Source organism: Palaemon carinicauda, unplaced genomic scaffold (assembly GCF_036898095.1).
Source record: "Palaemon carinicauda isolate YSFRI2023 unplaced genomic scaffold, ASM3689809v2 scaffold924, whole genome shotgun sequence".
Lineage (NCBI taxonomy): Eukaryota > Metazoa > Arthropoda > Malacostraca > Decapoda > Palaemonidae > Palaemon > Palaemon carinicauda.
In genome coordinates this window covers 10,001-16,209 of record NW_027172231.1, presented here as the reverse complement: position 1 = coordinate 16,209, position 6,209 = coordinate 10,001, and positions in this window count along the sequence as shown.

Sequence of the window (6,209 nt, the reverse complement as noted above, 5' to 3'; positions counted from 1 at the left end):
TTCAAAATTATCCTCAAATTTACCTAAAAAAGCAACAATTGTACAGAGTAACTCTGTGTGGAAACGTATTTAGCCAAATTATATGATTATCCATAAAATTTTCTATGATTTGTGTTAAAAATCTATCAGATTATTAGTTAAAACTGGTTCAAAATTTATCATAATAAGCAGTAATCACACACAATAACTCTATGTGGAGACATATTTATCCCTGATATATGATTATTTATACAATTTTCTATGATTTGTGTTAAAATCTATCAGATTATTGTCTAAAATTGCTACTAATAATACGGTACATCAAGCATATGAATATTTAAAAGATTTCTTGTTTAATAGAAAATGCTGTGTAAAAAAATTGGAAACTCTCATTCATTATATGAATAATTGAACAGAGGGGTACCCCAGGGGAGTTTACTAGGCCCATTTTTATTGTGTATCTATTTTATTAGTCTATCAGAAGTACTACAGGAGCGTGAACTGAAGTTTAAACTATTTGCAGACGATATACAATTTTAATGAAAGGTGGACAAGCTGACAAAGATTATGGAAGCAATTAAGTTAACATTTCAAACACTGATGGACCCAAACATGAGAAAATGACATATGCTGATAAAGGAAAAATCTACAAGTATTAAATTTGTAGAATATATACAATTTTACTGAAAAAGTGGACAAGCTGACAAAGATTATGGAATTAAGTTAACACGTCAAACACTGATGGACCCAAAAGTATAGAAAATTATATATACTGATAAAGTCAAGGGAAAAAATCTACTAGTAATTAGATAAACTAGAATCACTAAAAGGGAATATGATGTTAAACATGCACTGAAGATTAAACCAGTTCTCAATACGAGGTCAACTTCAAATGGAAATGCTGGTGAAAAGGTCAGCGAGGAAGAAGTAAACACAGTTCAAACTATGGTGGCCAACACAGAGATGATAAAAATGGGAAAATTGAAACCTAAAATAATGATTATGCAATGTATACGATGATGAAGATGGAGTGGTAAATGTTTTTATTTTAAAGTAATTGTTACCCGGGCTAGATTTTAATTATAGAAGAGGAGATAAGTCTGGTATAACGTGTGATATGTGCCACATAATCACCTATCCCTCACAGAGGTAAGGACATTTCAGAAAAAAGATTGCGAGTTCAAGACTAATGACAAATAGAATATATAAACTGCACTAAGTTGAACAAACCTGGTGATTATAAACTGAATTTAAGAAATTGCAAAGCTTATGATTTGGAATTGAAGAAATTGGCATAAAATATGGATCTTGGACACGTAAAAGATAATAACGAAGTAACGTAAAACTACAGTCGTCTGTATTTTACTGAAATACGGTTGAGAACCATTTATATTTCACTAAGAATTTCCGGCTAAAATTACTGTTTTTCTAACAGTGTAGATGGTGAGATAATCCTTCTTCTTATTCTTCTTCTTTGTCTACATCGTTTCTCACTTCTATGTGGAGTCGATGTTTCTGACCAGCTTTCTCCATCTACCTCTGTCACACACTTCATCACCGGTTAATCCCTTTGATCGAAGGTCATCCTTGATACAGTCCACCCACATTCGCTTTGGTCTCCCTCTCCTTCTCGTTCCCTGTACCTCCATTTCCGTCACTCTCCTCCCAATATACTGTTCATCTCTTCTCATGAGATGACCATACCACCTCAGTCTACTTTCTTGGATCTTATCTTATTGTGGTACCCCTAATTACCTCATTCCGTATCTTATCTCTTCTTGTCACCCCACACATCCGTCTCAACATTCTCATCTCTGCCACATCCATCTTCGTCTCTTCTGTCGAATGATTTTATTACAAATATACAAAATATCCCAAGTTCATATGATAGCCAGATGTGATATATATATGAAATAAATGACTAAAACCATGTAATAATCGGTATTATAACATATACACAGTAATATATGAATAGAAATAACTCGGATATAAATAGTTGTTGGATGAAATTAAAAAGTCAATATGAACTGAGTCAATGTTATGTATAATAAACTATTCTAAAAGTTCAAACTTGCAGCACATGTTTTTATGTTGAACAGGCTGACGTAAGTCTTTTTATAGCTTATGTATGAAATATCTTTCCTAATTGTTGTTAATGTTTTTAAAATATTTTAATCTAAATATTCATTACTTCTTAAATCGTTTATTTATTTCCTTATTTCCTTTCCTCACTGGGCTACTTTTCCCTGTTGGAGCCCTTTGGCTTATAGCATCTTCCTTTTCCATCTAGGGTTGTAGGTTACCTAATAATAATAATAATAATAATAATAATAATAATAATAATAATAATAATAATAATAATAATAATAATAATAACGTCCCATTTACAAGTTGCTTACAAACACTACGTATCAAGACTGCAGTATCCTTGGACAGTTTCTGACCAATCTATACAAAATACACTCCCCAAAAGGAGAATATCCGAACGTCTGAAACCCAGTCTACTGACATAAACCTCATGACAAAATCTATGGAAATTTATTGGCCTTTCAGGGAGATACTTAAGTCAGGCACTGGTGCCTGGGAGGCCGTTCAATACCTCTGTGAAACTGGAGGAAACTCTGCAGTTGTTGTATGAAAGGAAGTCAAGTGATTGGACAGTAAGATGCAAGAAATGAAATGGAGACTGAAGTATAGTCGAGGGATAAAATCTAGGTCCAGATAGGGGTCGAAATGACAATGCAAACCCATTTAAGTAATGCCTACAGTGCTCCTGCTTTAGGTGCATTGATGGCATTATTCCTACATATGGAGAAGGTTGTACTAAAATGGCTTTAATTAGAGTACTTTATAAATGCTTATTCAGCTTTCACCCTTCACAGCTTATGGAGATGAGCAAGAGAATACAAGTTTGTTGGGGAAGTAAAATCTCAGAAGTCACTTCCTGATAACAGCCAGGACATTCAGGTTCACAGCCTTCTGTAGGGACTTGGAAATGTGAACTAGGAAGACCCTAAGGTACTAGTATAACAGACGTAGAAACGGCAACTATAACGTTCAGTATCTTATCCAGTTCAGGAGTTTAAGGAATTTATCGGAGAGAAATATTAAACAGAATACCTGTTCCACTGCATTATCATTTATTATTATTGTTATTGTTACTAGTTAAGCTACCCCCTGGTTAGAAAAGCAAGATTCTGAAAGTCCAAGGGGTCCAACAGGGAAAAATAGCCTAGTGAGGAAAGGAAATAAGGAAACAGATAGAATAGTGTGCCTAAGTGTACTCTCGATGAAAATAAGGGGTAATAGTTCAGTTTCAAACTAGGAAAACATGGCTAGTTTATATGCAATCTCTCTTACTTTGGTATGAGCCTATCTCATAAAACAATTGCTTGCTAGCAGAGTTGGGAGTTTTTTCTGTGAAATATATGATAAAACTAACATTGCTACTTTCCAATATTGTCTTTAAACCTGCTGCATCTGATAAAGTCAATTAGAAGTCAATTTCAACAATATCTAATGAATCACTACAACAGAAAGTTCTCTCATGCAGTTGTCCAAATTCTGAAGGTGAGGACATGAAACATACTCAAGCAGTACCAGAGACATAAAGGAAGTTACCATCAGCACACGTTGAGGTCCCTCCGATTGTGAGGGTGAGGACATGAAACTTACTCAAGAAGTACCAGAGACACAAAGGAAGTTACCCTCAGCACACGTTGAGGTCCCTCCGATTGTGAGGGTGAGGACATGAAACTTACTCAAGAAGTACCAGAGACACAAAGGAAGTTACCATCAGCACACGTTGAGGTCCCTCCGATTGTGAGGGTGAGGACATGAAACTTACTCAAGAAGTACCAGAGACACAAAGGAAGTTACCATCAGCACACGTTGAGGTCCCTCCGATTGTGAGGGTGAGGACATGAAACTTACTCAAGCAGTACCAGAGACACAAAGGAAGTTACCATCAGCATACGTTGAGGTCCCTCCGATTGTGAGGGTGAGGACATGAAACTTACTCAAGCAGTACCAGAGACACAAAGGAAGTTACCATCAGCTCACGTTGAGGTCCCTCCGATTGTGAGGGTGAGGACATGAAACTTACTCAAGCAGTACCAGAGACACAAAGGAAGTTACCCTCAGCACACGTTGAGGTCCCTCCGATTGTGAGGGTGAGGACATGAAACTTACTCAAGCAGTACCAGAGACACAAAGGAAGTTACCATCAGCACACGTTGAGGTCCCTCCGATTGTGAGGGTGAGGACATGAAACTTACTCAAGCAGTACCAGAGACACAAAGGAAGTTACCATCAGCACACGTTGAGGTCCCTCCGATTGTGAGGGTGAGGACATGAAACTTACTCAAGCAGTACCAGAGACACAAAGGAAGTTACCATCAGCACACGTTGAGGTCCCTCCGATTGTGAGGGTGAGGACATGAAACTTACTCAAGCAGTACCAGAGACACAAAGGAAGTTACCATCAGCACACGTTGAGGTCCCTCCGATTGTGAGGGTGAGGACATGAAACTTACTCAAGCAGTACCAGAGACACAAAGGAAGTTACCATCAGCACACGTTGAGGTCCCTCCGATTGTGAGGGTGAGGACATGAAACTTACTCAAGCAGTACCAGAGACACAAAGGAAGTTACCCTCAGCACACGTTGAGGTCCCTCCGATTGTGAGGGTGAGGACATGAAACATACTCAAGAAGTACCAGAGACACAAAGGAAGTTACCATCAGCACACGTTGAGGTCCCTCCGATTGTGAGGGTGAGGACATGAAACATACTCAAGAAGTACCAGAGACACAAAGGAAGTTACCATCAGCACACGTTGAGGTCCCTCCGATTGTGAGGGTGAGGACATGAAACTTACTCAAGCAGTACCAGAGACACAAAGGAAGTTACCATCAGCACACGTTGAGGTCCCTCCGATTGTGAGGGTGAGGACATGAAACTTACTCAAGCAGTACCAGAGACATAAAGGAAGTTACCATCAGCACACGTTGAGGTCCCTCCGATTGTGAGGGTGAGGACATGAAACTTACTCAAGCAGTACCAGAGACACAAAGGAAGTTACCATCAGCACACGTTGAGGTCCCTCCGATTGTGAGGGTGAGGACATGAAACTTACTCAAGCAGTACCAGAGACACAAAGGAAGTTACCATCAGCACACGTTGAGGTCCCTCCGATTGTGAGGGTGAGGACATGAAACTTACTCAAGCAGTACCAGAGACACAAAGGAAGTTACCATCAGCACACGTTGAGGTCCCTCCGATTGTGAGGGTGAGGACATGAAACTTACTCAAGCAGTACCAGAGACATAAAGGAAGTTACCCTCAGTACACGTTGAGGTCCCTCCGATTGAAACAAGCCAAGTATGCTTCAATTTCTTTAACCAGCCTCTATACTTGACAAATGGGAACTTATAACCGAGACACCCAAGATAAAGCTGAGGAAAAGAACAACTCATGTATGGAGAAGGTGTTATGGGCAGCAGCAAATCAGGCTTTAATGATGTGTGATATCATGAATTTGTAATAAAGTTAAATAACAAATAAAACAGTGTTATATCCAGAATAATACAAATACTGGGTGCAGTCCTTTTTATAACAACTATTCCTTTATATGTTTAATAAGAACATGAATAAACACATGTTGAATCAACATATTAAACCTTACACTCTATGGCCTCTTATGTTTTAGTAGCCTATTACTGTTGTGGTTAATATCAAACAAAAGCCTTCCCTTTTACCCCTGGGCTATTTGGAAATTTCCAACCCTTAACCCCCAAGGGGTTATTTTTATCCCATCACATTTTGGAGTATTCTTTTTTTTTAAATTGCTCTAACAGGCTTAATTTTTGTCATAGAGAGGTCAGGTTGGTCTCATTCTCTTGGAAAATGCCTGAATTTTCTCAAAAAATTATCAAAAATATGAAGAAAAAAAAAATTTATAGCATTTTTTTTTGCAAGGACGTACCGGTACGTCCATGGGGGTAAAGGGATGGCTTTGTTGAAACGTACCAGTACGTCCTTTTGGGGGTAAAAGGGATAAATAGGCACATAAAGATTACTTAATAAAACCAACTCGACTTTTGTCATTACTTAATCAAAGTGTAATAGAGTAATGCAAATAATTCATGATTCATACAAAGATATGTATTACAGAACACCTTTATCCTGGAAAAGCACATGAATTAGATTTTTGACCAACCACTTTTTGA